Source organism: Siphateles boraxobius, unplaced genomic scaffold (assembly GCF_051911475.1).
Source record: "Siphateles boraxobius isolate OS27281-9 unplaced genomic scaffold, OSU_SipBor_1 19, whole genome shotgun sequence".
Classification (NCBI taxonomy): Eukaryota; Metazoa; Chordata; class Actinopteri; order Cypriniformes; family Leuciscidae; genus Siphateles; species Siphateles boraxobius.
In genome coordinates, this window is record NW_027508799.1 from 701131 (window position 1) to 728311 (window position 27181).

The 27181-nt window shown below is 43.0% G+C and overlaps 5 non-coding genes across 5 annotated transcripts; 3 read left to right on the forward strand and 2 right to left on the reverse strand.

The window, feature by feature from the left end:
- Positions 1–4776: 4776 nt before the first annotated feature.
- On the reverse strand, positions 4777–4849 carry trnaf-gaa (transfer RNA phenylalanine (anticodon GAA)). The gene has a single exon. It is a non-coding gene; the product is annotated as a tRNA-Phe (tRNA).
- A 255-nt stretch (positions 4850–5104) lies between these two features.
- trnap-agg (transfer RNA proline (anticodon AGG)) lies at positions 5105–5176 on the reverse strand. Its single transcript has one exon. It is a non-coding gene; the product is annotated as a tRNA-Pro (tRNA).
- Positions 5177–6948: 1772 nt separating this feature from the next.
- trnaq-cug (transfer RNA glutamine (anticodon CUG)) lies at positions 6949–7020 on the forward strand. Its single transcript has one exon. It is a non-coding gene; the product is annotated as a tRNA-Gln (tRNA).
- Positions 7021–10639: 3619 nt separating this feature from the next.
- trnap-agg (transfer RNA proline (anticodon AGG)) lies at positions 10640–10711 on the forward strand. The gene has a single exon. It is a non-coding gene; the product is annotated as a tRNA-Pro (tRNA).
- An 8618-nt stretch (positions 10712–19329) lies between these two features.
- Positions 19330–19401, forward strand: trnaq-uug (transfer RNA glutamine (anticodon UUG)). Its single transcript has one exon. It is a non-coding gene; the product is annotated as a tRNA-Gln (tRNA).
- The last annotated feature ends 7780 nt before the right edge of the window (positions 19402–27181 follow it).

Consider the following 27181-nt stretch of genomic DNA (forward strand, 5'->3'; position numbering starts at 1 on the left):
CTGGCGCTGTGGCAGAGGCCGAAGAGCTCTCACAGGAGGAGGGGGAGGGCGAGCTGGGCCCGCAGGCTTTGGTGGTTGTGGGGCCTGGCGTTTTTTGGTTGGTATCTGGGGGCTCGCAGCAAAAGAGTGGGATAGTCTAGTTCCAGCATGCACCAGTTGTTCCATTTTCTCTGAGAAGCACAGAAGTGGAGATGCTGGAGAGAGTGGATTTTTGCCCTGGTGTTATTGGAGGCTGTAATATGCTGTCCTGGTTTCCCTGGCTGTTTTCCAGAAAGTCGTCTATGGGTGCTGTATCTTGGAGCAGTGCTGGTATGTCACAGTCTGTCTGTGGTGAGCTCTGTGGGCAGGGCTCAGCTAAGATTGTGTCCGTGAGCAGATGTTGTTGTGGCTGAGTGGTGTTATCACTGTCCTTGTATGATGTATCAACCGCATGTCCATTCAGGTGCTGAAGTGAAATCCTGTGGTCATTCATACTGTATCCAGGTGTGTGTGTGCCATTCAGGTTGAGTGGATTGGCACACATTGCAGAAGGATGACGGAGGGAGAAGTAGATATTGTCCTTTAGCACTCTTGAACCAAGTTTGTTTGGGTGGTGGCCATCCTGTTGAAACAGTTGCCTCTGACTCCAGAAAAGATTGAAGTTGTCAATAAAGTTCACTCCTTTTATATTGCAGGTTTTTTGCAGCCATGTATTAAGCCCAAGCAACCGTGAAAACCTGTTTGTTCCTCTTGCTGGGAGTGGTCCACTGATGAATGTTTGAACTTTCAGTCTTTTAAGTGTTTCAAAAAGTTCATTGAAATCCTTTTTAAGAAGTTCCGACTGCTCTTTATGAATATCATTCTTCCCCACATGAATGATGAGTCGATTTGCAGTCTTATGTTTCATCAGAATGTTCTGAAGTTCCCTGTTTACATCAGAAGTTGTTGCTTGTGGAAGGCAGCACGTTGTTGTATCCCTGCTATTAATGTTTCTGATTACGGAGTCGCCCACTATCAGAGTCCTGGGCTCGGCTGCACTGTGAGCTGAGTGCCGCTGTCTGCTCGACCTTGAGCCCCAGTTAGCATCAGTGTTAGCTACTGGCTGATTCTGTCTGTGTGCGATCACATTCATCAAATTTGGGGATTCCTCATTCATTAATACTTCAAATCTGTTCTCAAGATGTATAGGCGGTGGTAGGAGACCAGTGTTTGCAGTCCTTGTCAGAGCCGTATCTGGGGTAGAGGATGCTACTGCAGTAATATGTGATGCTCATGACAATCTGATGTCTCGAGTGCCTTTGGGTCTCGCACCCTGTTTGTGCCATCGATTAGTAAAACGATCGGCTTGTTTCTCTTCACTCAGTATGGCCTGTCGAGAAGCACTAGATTCATGGGACTCACCGGCTGTATGCTGAGGACGTCCATGACGAAGCTCTGTTGTGTGTTCCGTCTGGTTTGGTGGTCCCGCAATTAACTTTGTTTCAAGAATTGCAATCCTTTGTAAAAATCTGTGGCAGTTGGAGCAGCAAGTAGATTCCAGAAGAGGCATTTTCTTATCCTTATGAATGTAGGCAGTTGTGTTTTCTCTTCCCCGGAATGTAAGCTTTCAGTGGGAGGCTGGTCGAATAAAATAATTCTGCTTTTTTTTGTAGTAATCCAAGAGTTTGAGCACTGTGCTGATTTGCTGAAGTTAAAATTAGGTGATAAAAGGAGATAAAATATAGAAATATAAAAGCGATATACGCGGAGCAGTAAGCAAGAGCGTCCGAACAGTAGCTGAGCAGGAAGTAGTCGTCATCAGTAGTAATTATCGTCATCTTTGCAACAGGTAAGTCTATTCTTCACGACTGTATAATCGATCATTATTTATTCATAAACAGTGTTTGTTTTTAGACAATTAAACATGCCAATAAAGCTAGCTAGCGTGTAATAGCACACGTTTTCTTCTGTACATGTGAACCTGCAACTTTACCATGATATACAGTAAAAAACATGCCACTACTGTCAAGATAATTAGCCGACCGCTAATTAAGCTATATCCTCCTTAAACCATTTTTTTGTTGTTGTTAATTTAGTATTTTTTTGTGTCATTCATTACATTATTTTGAGCACAAGAAGATTTTTACTAAAACCTTTAAAAAAAAAAGTTTAATTCATATATGTTATACTATACTATGTTATACACCAGTATACATATTTATGTTATCTTTTTAAATACTATGTTATACATATTTAAAAAGACATGAATAGGCAAAAACAAGTGTTTTTTGTTTCAACAAATGATTCTCAACTATGTTATAAAAGATATACCAAAACGATTTGATATACCATTTTAAGTTTTAGATCTGTTCGATGATCATATTATTATGAATTGTCATAAACGCCTTTATGTTATATTTGGTGTTTCTTAGTAATCTCTGCCACAAAAGCTAAACAAAACAAAACGATTTAAGCATGGCATGATACCAGCAAGATTGTACCAAGAAGTGTTATTTATTTTCTTATTAATAAGTTCATCACACTATTTAAAATTTGTACACAAGGCAATTCAAAGTGATTCACAGTTGTATAAAAAACAATAATGCTTATGCTCATAATAATAATAATCATTAATTATTATAATATTATAATAATTAATTACATAAAAACAAATGCTGTGGTAAAATACTTTCAGTTGGAATATGACAGCTATGTAACGTTCTGTTTATGCCTGTGTCCTTTCAGATTATGTATGCATACCCGGTTTTACGAAGAACCTCTGAGGGTCGACTCCTTATGGGGCCAACTGAGGAGGCCAATAGGAGGAAGATCGTGTTGGCAGGGAGGGCCAGGTGTAAGGAGGAAGTCCTGGCTGAGGCCACTGCCTTTGTGAGGCAGAATGGAGGGAATCCTGGAGACCAGTTCCTGGTTCTGGCTCACTGCAAGATCCAGTTTGGGAAACACCAGGGTCAGAGGTTCCTGTGGCTGCTGGAGAACTCACTGGGGTATGCCTGCTATCTGGTCAGCAGCATTTTGGGGGAGGAGGAGAGGGACAACCCGCTGTCGGACAACAAACACCTGTTCCTCTGATACACCTCGCAGATCAGGGAGGTAGGAGAGGCTGTGGAGGTGTATCAGAAAAAAACAGGCCATGCTGCAGGAGGCCCAGAGGACAGGAGACTCTGGATGTCTGATGGTGGAGTTTGGGGATTTTAAGGGTAGGTCAATGAAGGAGGTGTATGAGGACCCAAGCAAGGAGGCCCAGGCTCTCATCATCTACCTGAAGAAGGCAAAGGCCAGGCCTAACACCAATATGGCCCTTTTCAAAGCATAAGTGCTGAAGAGGCAGGCTCCAGCCCACGTGCCCACCACCACTGTGCCCACTGCATTTGTCCTCACTGCTGCTGTGCCCACTGCCACTGTGTCTGTTCCTCCTCCACCTACTGCCACTAAGAACAGGCCACTGCTGGCGACCAATGTGAAGGCCCTGTTGGCGCGGGGGAAGCATTTATTTGCTTCACAGCTGGCACAAAAGATTTTGGCTCCAGCCAAACCCTGTAAGTGATTTGCAAGCTTTAAAATCATTACAGTATATATTAGGCAGTATATATGTCTAACGAAAATACGTGTTCAACAGCTGCAGGACCACGTGTACATCCTGCGTCTGAGTCCGCAGCCCGGAGACAGCTCTTTACATGTGGTGAGTATCACTTAACGCATACAAGTGTGTTGGTGACATGTGCTTAGTGTTTTATGTTATTTTACAGACTCTGCTGCTACGGATTTTTTTGAGGAGGAAGATGACCTGGAGATGGCAACTGTAGCCTCGCAAGCTGAGGAACAACTTCCTCAAGGTATATAAATCTTAAACAATATTTTACAAACAATTACAAATAAAACAAAACAGTATTTTTTAAATGACATATTATTTTATTTCACAACACAGAGGAATGGCACTTCTCAGGTGTCAATCTACATTCACTCTTTGAGTGAACATCCTCAAAGGAAAAAAGATAATTTAAAGGTGTATGTAAAAGGTTTTATTTCATTTTTTATCGTAATCACTGACTAAAGCTCATTCTTCTCATCTCACACTTCCCCCACTCCCCTTGGAATAAGTGGCTGTTGTAGTGTTTGGTCTGCTTCGCTTCACACTTGGCTGATCCCATCTTTTTTTCTTCTTGTATTTCTTCTAATGGTGCTTGGATGAAAAACAGGATGATTTTCACTGCTTCCTTGCATCTTTTCATTATCATGTCATCTCTCTACTAATCATACATGCTTTGCAGTAAACCTTGTAATCGCAGTAGCTGTCCAGCAGAGCTGAGAAAGTCATGCAGTGAAAGTCTAAAACAATAAGATGATTTTGTTGTGTTTTTTTACGTAGGTCTGTCTCTGTTATACACACTAGGTTAGTGGTGAGCGCCAACCCTTGTAGTTTTGTTATTTAGTTAGGTTAGTCAGTGCCGCGTGCGTGAAGATTGCGGTTTCTTTTTCACCTTTTGTTTTGAGTAGGGTTAGGGTTAGCTTAAGGATTGTTTTTGTTTTATTATGTTCTTTCCTTTGGGTCCACTCTTTGTTTGTCTCCCAATCTTTTTTTATTATTATTGCATTGTACATAGCGCATACATTGTCCTGTTACTGGAACTAGTGGCTTCAGCTTTTTTTTGTGTAATAAAACCCAGTAATTTTTCTCTTTCAAAGTTTGTCTGACATGTTCTTCCAGTCCACTTCACATCTAGCAGCATATTAATATTTTAATGGTACGACATTCCCTAGGCCTTTTAAAGATCGTAACAGAGGCGGACGTCGTTCCTCTGCCGACACCCGGGATTGAACCAGGGACCTTTAGATTTTCAGTCTAACACTCTCCCAACTGAGCTATTTCGGCCAGGTACTTGTGCGGTTTAGCCAGCAGGCATGTCTGGGAGACCGCCAGTCATTTTCGAGAAGAGCAGAGCGAAGGTCCCAGAGAGAAAATGAGTTGCCCGTACGGGGATCGAACCCTTGACCTTGGGGCTATTAGCACCACGCTCTAACCAACTGAGGTAACCAGCCTCTCTCTGGCTCATTTTATCCCCAATTTCTCCGAAATATCCTGGTTGCCCTAATCAGGCTGAAGAGATTAAAAGCAAAGGCTGAAAATGGGCTCATCCGGGATTTGAACCCGGGACCTCTCGCACCCTAAGCGAGAATCATACCCCTAGACCAACGAGCCTAAACATACGTCATCCCTGCTGCTGCCGGGCCGAAAACATTTCAGCTTGCATGGCTTAAAGCGCAATTTTTTGATTAAATCTACAATTAAAAGGTAGCCAGTGCAAAGTTTCCAGCACAGAGGAAATGCGGCCTCTTTTTTTGTGGTCATTGGAAATCACGCTGCAGCACCTGCACACGAATAATGAGAAGCTTACTTACAGGAGCCTGGTCTGCAACACTGGACCCAGTTGATGTTGCAGGAGCAGAGGCAGCACTTGGCTGGACAGAAGGCTGTGGAGGAGACTGCAGAGGAGGCTGAGCAGGGCGCAGAGGAGGAGACTGCAGAGGAGGCTGGGCAGGGCGCAGAGGAGGAGACTGCAGAGGAGGCTGGGCAGGGCGCTGCAGTCCTGTGGGTGGCTGTAGTGAGGATGGTCCTGGTGCAGAGGGACAGGGGTTGAAGGCCTTGCTGGAAAGATGGGAGTTGCTCTTTCCAGTGGACAGGAAGCTCTGCAGGCGATTGGGACACCTGGCCAGGGGTCCACAATGTATACCGCGGCATACTGACCTACCGTTCGTCCTCCCAGATTATCGTAATGCCTCTATGATATGGAATAAACACACCAATACATCGCACATCACTCAGTTCGCTACACAGAGCTCAACATCGCACTTCACTCAGTTCGCTACACAGAGCTCAACACGCCACAGAAGAGAGAGAGTGAACGCGCCACAGGAGAGAGAGAGAGAATGAATGAACGCGCCACTCTCTTAAAACCAGCTGAACGGCCTTTGATTGGTTCTGGAACGTCGCCTCAATGATGACTAACGTCCGGCTCAGCCAATCACAGCAATCCTGCGAGCAGAGATAGTGAACTAGGGACGAAAGAGAAACACAATGAACATAAGGGCCAACACGTGAAACAGATCAGTGAAACAAAACACGTGGAATGTAACAGCCTCTCTTAGTCGAGGCGGTCCATTGACCAAACGCCAGCTCCTATCTACCTGATTCCACCTAGCCTCATCGCTATCTGGCTCTCAGACAGCCAGCTAGCAGGGTGTGTTTGTTCCATGGTGTAATGGTTAGCACTCTGGGCGTTGAATCCAGCGATCTGAGTTCAAATCTTGGTGGGACCTGCATTTGCCAGGAATGTGTACAGTACCTCGTTCGAAAAAACATTTTCGGCAGCACTGAGCCGCAAGAGCTCATCTAGGTAGTGCCCCTTGAAGGGGAGCGTAAAAAGGATGGACAGCACTGGAGAATGCAGGCATCGATCCCGCTACCTCTCACATGCTAAGCGAGCGCTCTACCATTTGAGCTAATTCCCCTCGATCATGGAGAGAAGGTGTCCATCGCTCTCAAAGACAAAGACGAGGTGCGATCCCTAGCACGTGTGCAGGTGCTGCAGCGTGATTTCCAATGACCACAAAAAAACAGGCCGCATTTCCTCTGTGCTGGCAACTTTGCACTGGCTACCTTTTAATTGTAGATTTAATCAAAAAATTGCGCTTTGAATCCAGCGATCCGAGTTCAAATCTCGGTGGAACCTTTTTAGGTTCTTTGCGGAAGGGAGGGAAAAAACAGAGGTGATGCGCAACTGCTGACGTGGCGGTGAAATTGGCACTCTCAAACCGAGTTGGAATTGGGGAAACATGGGCTTAAAAAGCAAAGGCTTCATTTGCTCCTTGCTATCGTGCTTCTGGACTCAATGACTTAAATCCTTGCTATCGTGCTTCTGGACTCAATGACTTAAATCTCTGCTGCTCATGGGAAAAGTTGACACACGCCAAGGTTCCATGGTGTAATGGTTAGCACTCTGGGCTCTGAATCCAGCGATCCGAGTTCAAATCTCGGTGGGACCTGCTTTTGCCAGGAATGTGTGCAGTACCTCGTTCGAAAAAACTTTTTCGGCAGCACTGAGCCGCAAGAGCTCATCTAGGTAGTGCCCCTTGAAGGGGGGCGTAAAAAGGATGGACAGCACTGGAGAATGCAGGCATCGATCCCACTACCTCTCGCTTGCGCCTACTGCTTCCTACCGATTGAGCCAAAGTAAGCCCAAAGTAAGCCCACGTGAGCCAATCGTGTTTTCTCTGCTGTGGCTTACTTTTGACCAATCGCGTTCTCTCCTGTGGCTTACTTTTGACCAATCGCCTTTCTCTCCTGTGGCTTACTTTTGACCAATCGCGTTTCTCTCCTGGCTCTGCTCCTGTGGCTTACTTTTGACCAATCGGCGACCGCTATTATTATCGTCATCTTTGCAATCTTTGCAACAGGTAAGTCTATTCTTCACGACTGTATAATCGATCATTATTTATTCATAAACAGTGTTTGTTTTTAGACAATTAAACATGCCAATAAAGCTAGCTAGCGTGTAATAGCACACGTTTTCTTCTGTACATGTGAACCTGCAACTTTACCATGATATACAGTAAAAAACATGTCACTACTGTCAAGATAATTAGCCGACCGCTAATTAAGCTATATCCTCCTTAAACTATTTTTTTGTTGTTGTTAATTTAGTATTTTTTTTGTGTCATTCATTACATTATTTTGAGCACAAGAAGATTTTTACTAAAGCCTTTAAAAAAAAAGTTTAATTCATATATGTTATACTATACTATGTTATACACCAGTATACATATTTATGTTATCTTTTTAAATACTATGTTATACATATTTAAAAAGACATGAATAGGCAAAAACAAGTGTTTTTTTGTTTCAACAAATGATTCTCAACTATGTTATAAAAGATATACCAAAACGATTTGATATACCATTTTAAGTTTTAGATCTGTTTGATGATCATATTATTATGAATTGTCATAAACGCCTTTATGTTATGTTTGGTGTTTCTTAGTAATCTCTGCCACAAAAGCTAAACAAAACAAAACGATTTAAGCATGGCATGATACCAGCAAGATTGTACCAAGAAGTGTTATTTATTTTCTTATTAATAAGTTCATCACACTATTGACAATTTGTACACAAGGCAATTCAAAGTGATTCACAGTTGTATAAAAACAATAATGCTTATGCTCATAATAATAATAATCATTAATTATTATAATATTATAATAATTAATTACATATAAAACAAAAGCTGTAGTAAAATACTTTCAGTTGGAATATGACAGCTATGTAACGTTCTGTTTATGCCTGTGTCCTTTCAGATTATGTATGCATACCCGGTTTTACGAAGAACCTCTGAGGGTCGACTCCTTATGGGGCCAACTGAGGAGGCCAATAGGAGGAAGATCGTGTTGGCAGGGAGGGCCAGGTGTAAGGAGTAGGTCCTGGCTGAGGCCACTGCCTTTGTGAGGCAGAATGGAGGGAATCCTGGAGACCAGTTCCTGGTTCTGGCTCACTGCAAGATCCAGTTTGGGAAACACCAGGGTCAGAGGTTCCTGTGGCTGCTGGAGAACTCACTGGGGTATGCCTGCTATCTGGTCAGCAGCATTTTGGGGGAGGAGAAGAGGGACAACCCGCTGTCGGACAACAAACACCTGTTCCTCAGATACACCTCGCAGATCAGGGAGGTAGGCGAGGCTGTGGAGGTGTATCATATAAAACAGGCCATGCTGCAGGAGGCCCAGAGGACAGGAGACTCTGGATGTCTGATGGTGGAGTTTGGGGATTTTAAGGGTAGGTCAATGAAGGAGGTGTATGAGGACCCAAGCAAGGAGGCCCAGGCTCTCATCACCTACCTGATGAAGGCAAAGGCAAGGCCTAACACCAATATGGCCCTTTTCAAAGCATACGTGCTGAAGAGGCAGGCTCCAGCCCACGTGCCCACCACCACTGTGCCCACTGCATCTGTCCTCACTGCTGCTGTGCCCACTGCCACTGTGTCTGTTCCTCCTCCACCTACTGCCACTAAGAACAGGCCACTGCTGGCGACCAATGTGAAGGCCCTGTTGGCGCGGGGGAAGCATTTATTTGCTTCACAGCTGGCACAAAAGATTTTGTCTCCAGCCAAACCCTGTAAGTGATTTGCAAGCTTTAAAATCATTACAGAATATATTATGCAGTATATATGTCTAACAAAAATACGTGTTCAACAGCTGCAGGACCACATGTACATCCTGCGTCTGAGTCCGCAGCCCGGAGACAGCTCTTTACATGTGGTGAGTATCACTTAACGTATACAAGTGTGTTGGTGACATGTGCTTAGTGTTTTATGTTATTTTACAGACCCTGCTGCTACGGATTTTTTTGAGGAGGAAGATGACCTGGAGATGGCAACTGTAGCCTCGCAAGCTGAGGAACAACTTCCTCAAGGTATGTAAATCTTAAACAATATTTTACAAACAATTACAAATAAAACAAAACAGTATTTTTTAAATGACATATTATTTTATTTCACAACACAGAGGAATGGCACTTCTCAGGTGTCAATCTACATTCACTCTTTGAGTGAACATCCTCAAAGGAAAAAAGATAATTTAAAGGTGTATGTAAAAGGTTTTATTTCATTTTTTATCGTAATCACTGACTAAAGCTCATTCTTGTCATCTCACACTTCCCCACTCCCCTTGGAATAAGTGGCTGTTGTAGTGTTTGGTCTGCTTCGCTTCACACTTGGCTGATCCCATATTTTTTTCTCTTGTATTTCTTCTAATGGTGCTTGGATGAAAAACAGGATGATTTTCACTGCTTCCTTCCATCTTTTCATCATCATGTCATCTCTCTACTAATCATACATGCTTTGCAGTAAACCTTGTAATCGCAGTAGCTGTCCAGCAGAGCTGAGAAAGTCATGCAGCGAAAGTCTAAAACAATAAGATAATTTTGTTGTGTTTTTTTACGCTCCAGCCACTGCAGGCTCGAGAGGCCCTGCTCTGTGCTACTGCCCCTGCTCCTGCCCCTTATCCTGCTCCTCCAGCATTGTGGACCCCTGGCCAGGTGTCCCATTCGCTAGCAGAGCTTCCTGTCCACTGGAAAGAGCAACTCCCATCTTTCCAGCAAGGCCTTCAACCCCTGTCCCTCTGCACCAGGACCATCCTCACTACAGCCACCCACAGGACTGCAGCGCCCTGCCCAGCCTCCTCTGCAGTCTCCTCCTCTGCGCCCTGCCCAGCCTCCTCTGCAGTCTCCTCCTCTGCGCCCTGCCCAGCCTCCTCTGCAGTCTCCTCCTCTGAGCTCTGCCCAGCCTCCTCTGCAGTCTCCTCCTCTGCGCCCTGCTCAGCCTCCTCTGCAGTCTCCTCCACAGCCTTCTGTCCAGCCAAGTGCTGCCTCTGCTCCTGCAACATCAACTGGGTCCAGTGTTGCAGACCAGGCTCCTGTAAGTAAGCTTCTCATTATTCGTGTGCAGGCGCTGCAGCGTGATTTCCAATGACCACAAAAAAAGAGGCCGCATTTCCTCTGTGCTGGAAACTTTGCACTGGCTACCTTTTAATTGTAGATTTAATAAAAAAATTGCGCTTTAAGCCATGCAAGCTGAACTGTTTGCGGCCCGGCAGCAGCAGGGAGGATGTATGTTTCGGCTCGTTGGTCTAGGGGTATGATTCTCGCTTAGGGTGCGAGAGGTCCCGGGTTCAAATCCCGGACGAGCCCATTATTAGGCTTTGCTTTTAATCTCTTCAGCCTGATTAGGGCAACCAGGATATTTCTGAGTTGGTTAGAGCGTGGTGCTAATAACGCCAAGGTCGCGGGTTCGATCCCCGTACGGGCCAATCATTTTCTCTCTGGGACCTTCGCTCTGCTCTTCTCGAAAATGACGGGCGGTCTCCCAGACATCCCTGCTGGCTAAACCATACAAGTACCTGGCCGAAATGGCGGTACCTGACAGCCGTGCGTCTGTAAAATCTATCCAATACAATGTCGAGCTCCATCTTTTACAAAACCAATTACGTTACGAGCTCCATTTTTGGCCGTGCAATGAAATGTCAAGGTCCATTTTTCATAGACAAATCACCGCACACAGTCCATTTTTGTCCATCTTTGAGTTTGAGCAGATTCCATCCAATCTCCGCTCATATTCTCTTTTTTGGCAGTCCAATGAAATGGCAATGTCCATTTTTCATACACCGATCACCACACGTTGAGCATAAACGCATCACCGCTGTAATTTATATTCCGCTCAGGTAACGTTATGTTATTTATAGTTATTGTATTTATTGTTAATAAACGTTTTCTGTATTTTAGGAATAGCAAGATTGCTCCGTAAAACGATCAGGTAAGTTAACGTTAGCTGTAATTGTAAGTAATAAGGTATAATTGTCGCAGCTCAATTTGTAATGTAAATAGTTTTATTCGATTTTGTCTGACTTTGTGTAACTTCAGTCAGCAAGCAAACCTTATTTTTTTTGTATAGGTAACGTTAGCTAACGTTATGTTAACTATAGCTAACGTTATCATCGAGCTTGGCAATTGTACATTTTTGTCAGTAACGAAACTTATTTTGTTTTCTGACAGGATTAACTAGTAAAATAGCATATCTGATAGTGTTTGTTACTTTATAGGAAATGGATAAATCAATGTACAATAAATCTCATTGTACTAGTCTACTGTAACACTGGCATAAAATGTAACAAAATAAATTTGGATAATGTCTCTACCTGTTGGGTGCTATTTTAACTTTTATACACTTGTGGTAAAAAATGACAAGTCATAAGTGAATGGATGAGAATACAATAAGTATATAAAATAAAATTCAGGCACATGTTCATTTTAACACATGGGCACAGTTGAAATAACACAATGTTTAATCTGAGTATTTGTTATAGTCAAAATAATCCATAACAGTTACATTATACGTTTTACTACAAAACAATTTGTATGAGCCCAGGTCAATGAGGCATACAGGCCATAAATAGCAAATAGAAGTTCAAAATTTGTAATGTTTACAAAAACTCTATCACAAGATCTATCACAACATTAGGTGATGATATATACAGTATGCATTATTTTGGATGTATAAACTGCTATAATGTGGCGGTCATTTTGGACCAGGAAAAATTACCACGTAGTCAATTTTTGTCAATCTTTGAGCACAAACACCGCTTAATTATTTATATCCCGCTGTTATTTATATTCCGCTCAGGTATGTTATTTATAGTTATTGTATTTATTGTTAATGAAATGGCTTACGTTTTCTGTTTTTTAGGAATAGTAAGATTGCCTCCGTAAAACATCTCTGTAATCCCTCATTTTGGGCCCTTGCCATGATGACTTAATGTAATTACACTATAACATGAATAAAACTGCGTATCTGTCATTACAGAAAATGTCCAAACAACAATCCAAAAGCCACAAGGATATGGATGATACTGAGTGGGTCTTGCGCTTTAGGTCTTTTGCCTCCACTGGTGTCTGGCCATCAGATGCAGGTAACCGACCTGCTCCAAGGCAAAAGAAGTGGTACAGTCTGTATCAGAAGGTATGTAGAAAAAGTATCAAAAGGAATATATATATATATATATATATATATATATATATATATATATATATATATATATATATATATATATATATTAATTTTGAGTAGTAGACATATTATATTTTCAGTATGTACAGTATGAGCATAAAACAAGAACTTGTACAAATAAATATAAGTGGCATCTTTTGTTTTGTTTACAGATAGAGAAGTGCCCTCTGCAGCTGAAAGGACAGCTAACGCTTTTCTCCCAGCCACAGATGTGTTTGTGTGGATTTCATCCTCATAAGGTAGGCTAATTTGGGCTCTTTCAGTTTAACTACAGTTGATGCAGTGTGCACACAATATAAAGATGTGGTATTTCTTAACATTAATGTATTCTTGGACAATTTCTGTTATTTCTATCTGGGTTGGTTTGGCAACAGGTCTGTTCCACAGCAGAGGAAATTGCGTAGTAGGTAAAAGAAGGTCATAACGTTGAAACTAACTACATCACTAATAACTGAATAAAAAAACACACATCTAAATTTGTCACGTCATTTGCATGAAAGGGGTTCTTATACATTATTGTTTATACTATTAACATGGAATAGAACAGTAGTATTGTGCTTTCTTTAAATCACTGGTGATTTTGTCCATCATCTTTCTAAGTCTCTCATACTGTATTTCATACTGTATATATGCACTGTTTTATACATTTTTGTTATGCAGCAGCAAGTGCCTACAGCCTCATCTAGACCCACAAGCAGTGCAGACCAATCACCTAGTGGGCAATGTAGCTCCTTAATGGTAGGTAGATTTTATAGCTTTATGTGAGAGAGAATTCATAACGGAAATATTTTATATTTTTGTCATATTTCAGCTGCCAACCACTGCTCCAGTAGAACGTCCCACAGCTGACACTACACCCGCAAGTTTGGTGAAAAGGCCCAAGCTCACCCTTTCCTCGGTACATATGATGGCATGTGTTTTAAAATGGTTCACAGTTGTCATATTAATACTTCTCTCTTTAAAGTTTAATAAGTCCAGATTTGGTGGAAAGCATGTGGAGAGTACAAAGCCAAATTTACATGTTGGACGGAAAGCTCATGCAAGTAATGAATAATTATTATTTCTTTGCTACAAAAAAAAATTCCAATGATACAATATTTTTATACCTTGTATTTTTAGAGTCATTCAACCACTGCTACAAATGCAGCTGCCCGTGTGTGTGAGGCTCCAGTGCTAGCAGGTGGTCCTCCTCAAACCATCTCTCCACCACAGCTTCCAAGTGCAGAATCATTTTTTCTTGCTCCTCCATTACCGCCTCCAAAACAACTGCATCGGCCAGTGGAGGGGCAGAGTTTAGGAGTGGATGTGGTAAAACATTGCACTTGTTACTATGTTTGGTTAGTATTTTTTTGTCTTTATTTGACCTGTCCTTTTCTGTCTACAGAGCGCATTCCAGCCTGAGCACTCTGCTGCAGTTCCTCTCCTGTGGCCTAAAACCATGCCCCAGGAGGATCACCAATGGGTCTCCACAGGATTGTTCAGAGTTGGTGCTCTTGGGAATTTGGAGCTCCAGGACCATCTCCAGTTGTGGTATTTCCCTCCACAGCCATCCCTTATTTACCACCAGGCACCAACATCAGCCAGATTTTTTGCCCATCCCTTACTGCTGTGGATGCCGTATAGGCTGTGGAAAGTCAGGCTGCTGTGCGCGGACCAAGCCTGTAAAAGCCCTCTGTCTAGTGGAGGTCTTCCCAGACGGGTGCGTCAGGTCCTTGACATTGACCGCTTTTACAACCTGGTCACAGAGACTCTGATTTGCTCCAAGTGCCGCCGCAGCTACCTGTCTTGGAATAGCGAAATACTTGAGCAGCTGGACATGGCCCATCGTTCTGAGTTTAGGGTCATTCTTACCCGCCGGTATGTTACATTATTGTGTGATTTTTGTCAGTTGCTTATCCATGTATATTTAATTTATTTCTTATTACAGATATGCCTGTGACATCAGGGTGATACGCCTCCTATCGGGAACGTGGTCTGGGGAATGGCCCTGTCCGACTGATTGGCCAATTGAAAGAGAACCACAGTGAAGAGTGGCTGAAAAGGGTTGCGCGGTATACCAGCGAGTGTGCTTCTTTTACCAGCAAAAGTTGTCTGATGCCACCAACATTTGAAGAGCCTCCCCAACCTGTGGCAATTCCCAGCTATAAGTGGCTTTCAGTGGTGTACAGCCAAGACATCCTGTTCAGGCTGGAGGATATCAAGGCTAGTATCACCTCCACTTATGGATCCATCTTAAAACTGGATTCCACCAGAAAGGTACATCTTTAATTATTATTGTATTGAGGTTATGCAAATTCTATTTATATTTAAATCTAAATAGAAATGGAACCTCAAATGAATGAACAACTTAAACAATAACATAAGATGGAATGTCAAATTGAGGGGACAATTCAAAGATTAAAACAAGAATAACATTGCAGAGATAACCACAAAATTTTGTTTATGACATTACACGCATAAGCTCTATATTAATGCAATAGAACCATTGAAGGTGTTGCTACTATTGGTTTAATATATATGTTTGTTTTAGATCACCAAAAAGCTCTCAGGACCGGCAAAAGGCACTGCACAGTGGCTGACATCCGTTGGTAACGAGATGGGTCAAGTGCTCATCAGTGTCTTGACTGCTGGTGAGGGACCAGGTTTGGATCTTATGGCAGCTGGCTTGGTAGACAGGTATGTTACCTGTAATACATTTTCACTTACATGTAATTTAACTTGTCCTTAGTTTAGAAGTTAGTTTGATGATGAAATTCTTTAATTATTTTTGATAATTATTTCTCGCAGGTATAAAGCTGCCGGTGTAGACCCTCCTGTTGCTCTCTATGTGGACTGTGGCTGCTGCAAGGATGTGGGTGAGACCAAGCTGAAGGCCAGATTTGCTGGATGGCCTAACTTGATTGTTCGCCTCGACATCTGGCACTATATGCGACGCCTGGCTGTGGGATGCACCACTGATGGTGTGGCGCTGTACACACAGACTGGCACCATCACCAAGGGAGGAGTGCAACTGCAGACACTGCGCTGTGCCAGAGGTCCTACATCTTTGGAGTCATTCCACTGTCATTTAAACCGGTTCATTCCAGGTACGTGCAACTCAATAATGTTTATGTTTAACAGAAATACTTGACCTTATTCCTTTTGCCGTTTTTTTGTATTTACTTTAGGAAACAGTGCAAGCTTGCTCAACTTCCAGATCTACCTACTAGATGGGCTACATCGCTGGAACCACAACAGGGCAGCAGCTGCTCTGGAGGCAGAGACCTCGGGCCTGCGCATATACTCGGGCGAGCTGGTTCACAGCGTTAATAAAGATTATGAGAAGGTTTTTGGCAGGAAGCTGATTCGTTCTTTTACACCACCCGCGAAGTACACAGGTATTCATATTTAATATTGTATGTTTATGCTCATAGTTCTTTCTCTGTTTCTATGTAGTTTTTTTTTTTTTTAAATATTGGTTTTGCATTTTCAGGTGAACTGATTGGAGTGCAGTATCTGTTGAGGCAGAACAATGAACCTCTACAGTGTATGGCGCCAGACTCCGAGGAGGCAAATACATTGCTGGAGCAGTTGGAAGAGCCAGTAGAGACTGATGAGGGCTTTGAAGAACTTGTACATATTGAGGTCACTCTTGCGGATTTACTTTTGGACACATCTGATATGATCTCAGTGCTACCTGCTTCTTGTGCTCCTGAGCTTTCTGGTCAGTCCGCTCCTCCTGTCCAGTCCACTCACCTGCTGGGGGTCCCATCTGCACCCGCTCCTCCTGTCCAGTCCACTCACCTACTGGGGGTCCAAAATGCGTCTGCTCCTCCTGTCCAGTCCACTCACCTGCTGGGGGTCCAACATGCGTCTGCTCCTCCTGCCCAGTCCACTCACCTGCTGGGGGTCCAACATGCGTCTGCTCCTCCTGTCCAGTCCACTCACCTGCTGGGGGTCCAACATGCGTCTGCTCCTCCTGTCCAGTCCACTCACCTGCTGGGGGTCCAACATGCGTCTGCTCCTCCTTCCCAGTCCACTCACCTGCTGGGGGTCCAACATGCGTGTGCTCCTCCTGTCCAGTCCACTCACCTGCTGGGGGTCCAACATGCGTCTGCTCCTCCTGTCCAGTCCACTCACCTGCTGGGGGTCCCATCTGCACCCGCTCCTCCTGTCCAGTCCACTCACCTGCTGGGGGTCCAACATGCGTCTGCTCCTCCTGTCCAGTCCACTCACCTGCTGGGGGTCCCATCTGCACCCGCTCCTCCTGTCCAGTCCACTCACCTGCTGGGGGTCCCGTCTGCACCCTCTCCTCCTGTCCAGTCCACTCACCTGCTGGGGGTCCAACATGCGTCTGCTCCTCCTGTCCAGTTCGCTCACCTGCTGGGGGTCCAACATGCGTCTGCTCCTCCTGTCCAGTCCACTCACCTGCTCGGGGTCCCGTCTGGGTTACCTGGACAATCTACATCTTCAGAGCAAGTTGTAAGAGAAATACCAGTATGCTTTATATTTATTGATGTTTGACCTTCTTGAAATACTTCAAATCTAATGTAATACTTCCTCCTAGGCCGTGGATGAACAGAGTTTGGCAGGAATGGATCGTGTTGATGAGCTTGCGGAATACTTGGTGGAGCTAAGAAATGAAAAAGGCCTCACTCTTACCAATCAGCAGGCCAGTACCATTGTGGGTCTTTGGCAGAACTTAGAGCAACACGATGAGCACCGGATTTCTTACGCTGCTCGACATCAGGAGAGACTGCTCACTGGTCGGTTTAGGTCTCCGAAAAAGAAGGCTGTATTTGCAGGAGTTGAAAGCACAAAAAGGTGTATACTTGGTTCTACTGGTTCAGCGGCCAAACTGCAGCCGTCTTGTAGAAACAATATTTATCAGATTGTGCAACATTCATAATAGCCCCAAGAAAATTGGACACCAAACCCTTTCAAGATGGTCACTAATTCTAAATGATTATAAAAAGATTCGACAGCTCATTTTAATCAACGGCATTATTATGAAAGATACAACTCTGCAACTTGTTACTGTAAATCAGACCACGTTGATACAGTGGCATAACAAAAGATTCAAGGCACAAGAAGTTGCAATTCTGATGCAAGGGTTGGTACTGCCTGATGAACGCCCTGTTGCCAGTGAACCACTACTCCCAGTAAACACTAGGCCCACTCAAGTCACACCACACATGCATGAACACACTTACAACATGCCACCTGACACGGCTGGGTTGGCAAAAACCAAGCTAGTTGTCAAAGATAGAGCTGAGCTGAGAACCATACAGCCAAAACAACATACAGCTCGGCCAGTAGTTTTTTACATGCCACTAATAGTGCCACCAACCACCACAGCAAGTAGCATTCTGCTTCTGCCGCCACCCCAGACCACTGCACCCAGTAGAGTTTGCACACCACATTCTGAGAGCACAACTGGCCCTTGTCAAATGCAAGACACTCCACAAAAAGAAAAGCGTAAATACACTAGAACAGTCACATCCAACAGATGCACTAAATGTGGAGAGCCACGCACCACAGACACTGGCCATAGCCAGTTCAAAGGCAGAATTTACTGCCCAAACAGGGAGACCCTAACCAAAGAGCAGTGGCTTAGAATGATGAGAAAATAGTACATCATTGTATTTTATGTTGTGAAGATTTTGTTTTTATTATAGTAAAATATTTAGTTGTTTTGCAAAACTAATACCGAAATAATTGCACTATTTTTTATTTGATTTTTTTATTTTTTATAAAATTTTTTTATTCAATTTGATTGTGATTCATTGTGCTGCCCACAACATATACACAAACTGTTGTATTTGTTCTAGGTTAATGGGTTGTATATAGTTCAGTTCTGTTTGTTTGTTTTCTTTTTACTTGTAAATAGTGATTTATTTTAAATACTATACCAAACGTGATTTGTTTGTACATATTTTGTTGAATGTTGTATATTTGTATGTATATTATAAATTGTACATTATATGTTTTATATTTCGACGTGAAAAGAATAAAAAACATTTTTTAAATATTTTATTGATCTGTTTTATGTTTATTGTTTTGTTAATGGCTGATAGTGACAGTGATGTGATATAGCAGGCTTAGGTGGAGTGTTCGAAGTCAAATTACATAAAAGAAGAGATACATGCAGAATGCCCATACTGTTTATTTATTTTTTAAATCAAGGTTACAGTAATAGGTGGTAGTTTACTATTAATCATTATTAGATACTCCTGCAATATATCAGTACACTAAATGTTCTTCCATTCTACCATTTGATAATACTGGGTCATCAATGCAGAGTGTTTATAAAGTTAGATCATTGGGAAGTCCCTAAAAATGTGGTTCAGTACCTCCTTTTGATCAAAAGAAGAAAAAATTTAAATGCAATGTGTTAATAATTGAATACATTGTTAATTGCCTGCAAGCTGAACTGCATCCCTTATATTGCACTAAATAAATCTTGAAATGAATAAAAAAGACATTAGACCCAGCAAGAAAACTCATGTTCTCATGTTCATGTTCAAAAATCTCTGTGATTTTTCTCCTCCCCTCGCGCCCCTCCCCCTCAATTCTTCCCCATCTTATACAGACTATTGTTCCCCAGCTTTAGCTCAGTTGGGAGAGCGTTAGACTGAAGATCTAAAGGTCCCTGGTTCAATCCCGGGTTTCGGCAGAGGAACAACCTCTGCCTCTTTTAGTCTACCTGATTCCACCTAGCCTCATCGCTATCTGCATCTCAGACAGCCAGCTAGCAGAATGTGTTGGTTCCATGGTGTAATGGTTAGCACTCTGGGCTTTGAATCCAGTGATCCGAGTTCAAATCTCGGTGGGATCTGCATTTGCCAGGAATGTGTGCAGTACCTCGTTCGAGAAAACATTTTCGGCAGCACTGAGCCGCAAGAGCTCATCTAGGTAGTGCCCCTTGAAGGGGGGCGTAAAAAGGATGGACAGCACTGGAGAATGCAGTCATCGATCCCGCTACCTCTCAATTGCGCTTGCTGCTTCCTACCGATTGAGCTAAAGTAAGCCCGAAGTAAGCCCACGTGAGCCAATCGCGTTTCTCTGCTGTGGCTTACTTTTGACCAATCGCGTTTCTCTCCTGTGGCTTACTTTTGACCAATCGCGTTTCTCTCCTGTGGCTTACTTTTGACCAATCGCGTTTCTCTCCCATGGCTTACTTTTGACCAATCGTGTTTCTCTTCTGTGACGTACTTTTGACCAATCAGCGGCTCCTATTATTGTCATCTTTGCAACAGGTAAGGCTATTCTTCATTACTGTATAATCGTTTAATATTTATTCATATACATTGTGTATTTTTGGAAAATTAGACATGCCAACATAGCTAGCTAGCGTGTATATTACAGGTTTACTTCAGTACCTGTGAACCTGTAACTTTTCCCATGATAAAATACAGAAAAGAAAACATGTAGCTACTGTTAAGTTAATTAGCCGGCCGCTAATTAAGCTATATCCTCCTGAGGCCAAAAAAAGCTTAGTTAATAAATTAGTATTTTGTGTGTCATTACATTGTTTAGAGCATAAGAAAGTTTTTTGCAAAAACGTTTTTTTTTTTTTATAATGTTCATATAGGTTATACTATGTCTTCTGTATAGGACACTACTAGGACTCATTTTTTATTATTATTTTATTTAAAAAGATGTGATCTAAAAAAAACATTGTTTTTGCCTATTCATGTCTTTAAATAAAATAATAATAAAAAATGAGTCCTAGTGTCCTCTACAGAAGACATAGTATAACCTATATGAACATTATTTAAAAAAAAAACGTTTTTGCAAAAAACTTTCTTATGCTCTAAACAATGTAATGACACACATAATACTAAATTAACTAAACTTTTTTTGGTCTCAGGAGGATATAGCTTAATTATATCAGTGTTTTATATCCTGAAATTGTTTAGGTTTCAGGATTTTATATACCAAACTTTGTATGAAGATGATTCCCAACTATGTTATAAAAGATAACAGAATAATTTGATATAGACTTCCATTTTGCTTTATGCAATATGTGTGTAAAATGGCCATAAGCGGGTTTTTCCATTTTATACAATGTATCTATGTATCTAATTTGCATATTAATGTATTCTTGGGGCAACATGTAATGAAAAAAGAAGTGTAATAATGGGAGTTAGTAGTAATTGCCAAGATTTTCATAATAATATCTAATATTTCATATAATTTCTTTCCATATTGTCACCCAAAATGCCTGATAAACATGATTTAAGTCCTGCTGTGTAGTTTGCTAAATTATTGTAACACACTTAACATACAGGTATCTTTTAGATTGACAGAGGTAATAGTCTCTTTCTGATTTTCATTTCAGAAAATGTACGCATACCCCGTTTTTCGTCGCCAGTCAGCAACATCAAACCGTCTCCTCATGGCGCCATCGGCGGAGGCGAAGCAACTTCAAAATGTGGTGTCTGGAAGGGCCAAATCGAAGGAGGAGGTGCTGGCAGAGGCAAGTACTTTTGTCTGCACAAACGGTGGAGATCCCAGTGACCAGTTTTTAGTACTGGCTCACTGCAAACTTCAGTTTGGGAAGTACCAGGATCAGAGATTTAGATGGCTCCTGGAAAACTCTCTGGGGTACGCAGTGTATTTGGTGCTCAGCATTTCCAGTGAGAAAGCGCAGACAACCCCCCTGTCAGAAAATAAACAACTGTTTACAGTACACTTCTCATATTAGAGAGATGGCAGAAGAAGTAGAGAAGTATAAGAGGAAACAGGAAATGCAAGCAGAAGCCCGGGCAACTGGAGACCAGGGCTGCTTGATGGTGGAGTTTGGTGACTTTCAGGGCCGGTCCATGAAGGATGTTTATGAAGACCAGAGCAATGAGGTCGAATCCCTCATCAGGTACTTGGTTAAGGCAGATGCCAGGCCCAACACTAACATGGCCATTTTCAAGGCGTATGTCCTGAAAAGACGGGCTTCTGATATGGGCACCAGTGTACATCAGCCTGCACGTCCACCTGCAGCCTCCAGTACCTCTGCACGTCCACCTGCAACCTCTAGTGCCTCTGCACGTCCACCTACAGCCATCCAAACTGGTTTACAGCTGACCGCCACTGTGAAAGCACTGTTGGCGCGTGGCAAACATTTGTCACCTTCACAGCTGGCAAAAAAACTAATGTCACCAGTTAAACCCTGTGAGTAGGAGTGTAAATATAGAATTTTCCCTACAGCAGTTCTACATGTATTCATTTATCGTCATGGCAAACTTGTCCACTTGTTGTTTCCAGATCCATTACTGCAGTCCACTTTACCTCCTCCGGCAGCAGAACCCCCAGCCAAACATTTGGTCCGAAAGCAGCTTTTCGCTACTGGTAAGTAAGCAACATCTTACATATGTTTGTCTCCATGTATTGATCACAGTAATAGTTTTAACATTTCTGCTCCAGGCACTTCCATTCCCACTGCTGAAGATGATGATGAGGAGCTGGTATTTGCTGCATCACAATGTGAAGCACAGCTAAATACAGGTGTGGCATATGACACAAATGCAAATATTATAAGAATGTTTTGTGGAAACCCACTGAGAATCATTATTTTTGAAAATAAATAAACATTTTTAAATATTTTTTGTATACAATACAGAATTATGTGACATCATGCCTCAAGCGGGAGGCATTCTTTGAGTGCACTTCTTCCAAACCTTAAGGATGTCCAAAGGTGTCAGTGTATTTATTTGCGTTTCCGAACTTACCTGTTGCTGAACAATCACTGGATAACTTTTTCACACCGCTTGCTCTTCTCACTCGCTCAACCTGAGCAGACAGGATGGTGGAGATTCATTGTTCTAATAATTAGAGGAACAGTTTTTCCTTATTGTGTCTGTGTGCATGCTTCATGTCTGTGGGCATCATACTTTTTTTTACTGAATTCATCACGACTCATTTTCCTTCTTTCATTCCATCTAATCCTCATTATCAAAGAGCTATATTGATCCCATATTCCTTACATCAATAAAGTGTACACTGTGTTCTTTGCTTCTTGACACTAATACCATTTTCTTCACTGTTATTCCTAAATATAATCATAATTATTATTAATACTTCGCCGGCTGTTTGTGGACTGCATTTATGGCATATTACTATCAAATAACAGTCATCCTTATATTGTTTATGTTACTGTTCACTCAGAGGCCTGTGCCGGTCCGTCTCCATCAGCGGAAACAGCACAGACACCAGCTCTTCCTCATCATCAGCCACCAGCTGAGCTTCCTAGTCACTGGAAAGATCATCTTCCACCTTTCCAGCATGAGTGGATCCGGAACACACTGTTTAAGGCCAACATGCGAACCGGAAAGCCAGAAATAGTGTCCCAGCTGAAGCTTTGGTGGTATCCTCCTCAGCCCCCTTTAATAAACACCCAGCCACCCGCCTCACCTGACCTCTTCTTCTGTCGGCCCATTTTCTTATGGATGCCGCTAAAGATGTGGTTGTTTCCTCTTGTCTGCGTTCGCCCAGACTGTGGTAAGCACAGACTTACAGCGGCAGGACTTTACCGTACCGTGCACAAGGTCTTGGACATTGATGGGTGGTATGACCTTGCCACTGAGTATCTGGAGTGCAAACGCTGCAAAAAGAAGTATCCAGCTTGGAACGAGGACATCTTAGGACAGCTGGATATGGGCCACCGCAGTCAGTTTCCAGCTTTGCTGACATACAGGTAATTCATAATGACAATCATTCATTATTAGGCGCTTTTATTTGTGTTATTTTTTTCCAACCAAAGCATTTGCATGATTATACTGTTGTTTCTTTAGATACTCATGTGACAACCGGGTGGTGAGGATGATGAGGGAGAGGACACTGGGCAACAGTGTGACTCAGCTCTACAAGAAGCTGATGGAACAACACAGTGAGGCATGGACACAGCGTGTCCTGCAGTACCTGACTGCCTGTGAACCATTCACAAGGTCCTCCCTTGTGCAGCCTCCTGTGTTTGCTGAGCCGCCCCTTTTACCTGCCCTTCCTAAACCTAAGTGGCTGTTAGCTGTGTACGCCAGGGAGGTTCTGGGGCACCTGGACGAGGTCAAGGCCAAAATAACATCTGTATTTGGCTGTGTTCTCAAGATGGACTCCACAAAAAAGGTATCACAGCCCTGTTTATATCCAGAAATTGTCCAGATATGGATATGTGTGTGTGTACATAATGAACAGTTATGAGTTTTTATTTTTTGTTTTTTTAAATCTTTTTTTTCTTCAATAGGTCACAAAAAAACTTGCCGGTGCTGCTTCAGGAACAGCTGCCTGGTGCACAAATGTTTGTAACGAACACGGCCAAGTCCTTGTCTCTGTCCTAACAGCCGCCGAGGGACATGCACTGGACCCCATGGCAGCTGGCCTAATGAAACGCTACCGAGAGGCAGGAGAGGCATCCCCAAAGGTGATGTACGTGGACAGAGATTGCTGCAGTCAGCAGGGCCAGTCTCAGGTGAAGGCCATGTTTTCGGAGTGGGATGAGCTTGAAGTGCGCCTGGACATCTGGCATTTCATGCGGCGATTTGCTGCAGGTGTCACGACAGAGGCTCATCCGCTCTATGGGATCTTCATGGCACGTCTATCCATGTCCATATTCCAGTGGGATTCAGAGGATGTGGCTGCTCTTCGCCGTGCAAAGGAGGGTGAGCTGGCAGCAAAGAAGACTGGCTACATCTCAGAAAAGGCGGTCAGTGCTCACATTAACCGGAGGGAGTTGGCACTGCACTGCCGGAGGAGGACCAGGGGGGAGGAGGAGACCACCATATTGATTGGGTCACTGATTGATCAGTTTGACAGTGCGGACGGGAAGGATACTCTGGGAGTTCCACTTCTGAACCATGAACGGATCCAGCAGATATGGAAAGAACAGCGGAAGCATGTACAGTGTATCCAAGACCCAGAGCACTTTCCGCTCTACATAAAGAAGGGGACACTGAAGAAAGGCGGTGTGGAGCTGTGCTGCTACAGGTGTGCTCGAGGCTCTACCTCCTTGGAGTCATTCCACCTCCACCTGAACCGTTTTATTCCAGGTATTACATACATATGGATTAGTAATTTTTCTGTAAAAAAATATAAGCACTGTAACTGCTTCCATTACGTTAAATTAATGTCACATTAATAAATGTCACACTTTTACAGTTCTTTTCTGATGTCATAAAAGCATTGACAAAGCTGTCTTGCCTCACAAATCACTAATAACTCTGGTTATAATGACAATCATTTTTTTATGTAATTACATAACTCTATTACATGTAACCAGCTACTTCATAGCACCTCATGTGTAGTAAATATATTGTACATATGTGACATATAAAACCCTTTTTTTTTTTTTTTTTTTTTACTTTTAGGAACCAGTGCCAGTGATGCGCATTTTCAAGCCTATCTCCTTGAGGGCTTGATGTGTTGGAATGATGACCGGATGGAAGATGCCATAAAAGGAGCGTCCTCCATCCGGTCATATGGCAGTGCCATGAGAGAGGTTGTGGACCAGCTTAGCCAGACAGTCTTTGGGAAGCCCTGGGATGAGCGCTATCGCCCTCCTGGAGCATATACAGGCAAGACATTCATTAATTTGTTATTTTGTAATACTCTACTAAGTATCAATTTAGCCTTAAATGTACTAGACAAAATATTAAGACATTTTTTTCCCCTTTTATTCTCGTAGGTGAATTGCTAGGAATAGAGTACCTTTACAGCCAAATTGGCAAAACACTGACTCCAGTGCTCCAGAACCCAGAGGATGAAGACAGGCTGGTGGAGGAAATTGATGACCAAGACCTGCAAGATGAGGGGTTTGAGGAAGAGATCACGGAGGACATCACAGTTCCAGTGCTGTACGAGAATGACCCCTGCCATGATCTCGCAAACAGCCCCTCATCTTTGCCTCAGCCTCAGTCCCCAGCATCACCGGCTGATGTATCAATGGCTGACGTGTCACTGGCTGAGCCATCCACATCAACTAGAGAAGGACACCAACTTGCCCCTGCCCCTTCAGTGTTGTCACAGCCATCTGACACTGGAAGCAGTTTCTCCGACGAGGCTCAGGTAAAACACTTTAAGGGCTTTATTTAATTTCAATCTCGTTTTATTCCACATATATTAACATTAATCTGAATTTACTAGGGAGCAGTAATTGGGCCCGATGGCATTGCTGGGTGGGACAAGGTCCAGGATATGGCTGGTTACCTGGTTGGTCTTCGTGTGGCTCCTTACCTCACTGACCTGCAGGTGACAGAGGCCATTCAGCTGTGGACAGCTCTCCATGACATAGACAAACAGCGGGTCAACTATCAGCCTCGACATCAGCCTCAGCTGACACATGGACGCTTTAAGGCACCAAAGCGGTCCGGAGTCACACCGGGTGTGGAGAGTGTAAAACGGTGTCTGATTGGACATCCCGGGGGACCAGCACAGTGGCCCAGCACCAGCCGCTTGGTTGAGGCCATTTGTACAAAGCTGTGTGCTTTACACAAGTCGCCGACCAAGAAGGCTGGAGTTTGCCGCCCCAGGTGGTCTAAAATCCTCTCGGATTACCACCACATCCGAGAGCTGGTGCTTAACAATCGCAGGCTGATGGATGAAACAATGATCCAGCTGTTTGAGCTAAACCAGAAGACACTCATTCAGTGGTAAGCAAGGCACATTATTTTCTTCAAATTAACTGAATACTTTTTTAAACATATAATACATGTAATTTATTTTCAGGTTTCAACGGCAATAGAAAAAACAGGAAATGTGTGTCCTCGCTCAGGGACTGACTCCACCTGACCCAATTGCTGTGGCTGATACGCAGCTTCCTCCACCGAGGGAAAAATTGGATGAAGCGGCATCGACCTCACGCCCAAAACATACATTTACCCTTCCGCCAAATCGAGAAGGACAGGCTCCTCTTCTGCGACCAGGTCGACGGCCTGCTGCTGCCACCACCATGGTGTGCCCCATTGCACCTGCCCCCACAGCATCAGGAGTTGTGCAGCCCATTTCAGCACCTGGGTCATTGTCACTAGTCCTTAACCCAGACATGACCGTGTCAATGGTGATTCCACCTTCTGGTGCTTCAACATCCGGTGCAGGCCCAGCTCCACCTGCTCCTGTGTCTGCTGCTCCTGTTTCCCGTTACACCCAGAGGAACAGGCGCCGGCGGGCCCAGGAGACGGAAAGCGGAGTCCATAAGAGGAAGTATGTGCGAGGGGTAACCTTTAACATGTGCAGCAAATGTGGGCAGCCCAAAACCAAAGAGTTTTATATATGTGAGATGTATATATGTGTGTTTGTGTCTGTGTACTCATTTCATTATTTGTGTGTATTCATTTTAATATTTGTTTTTTTACATTTAAAGTGTCAATTAAATATTTGTGTATTCATTTTAATAAAACATTTTAAGTGTCATTGAAATATTTGTGTGTATTCATTTTAATAAAACATTTAAAGTGTCTTAAAGTAATCTAATAAATCATATCAATCAAATCATATCCCTCACAAAAAACACACATATTTGAAGAAACATTTTTATTCATTTTATTCAATCATAAACAACATGTAATATGCATTTTTTTTAAATAATATACACAAAAAAAAACATTTAATAAAACATTTGAAGTGTCTTAAAA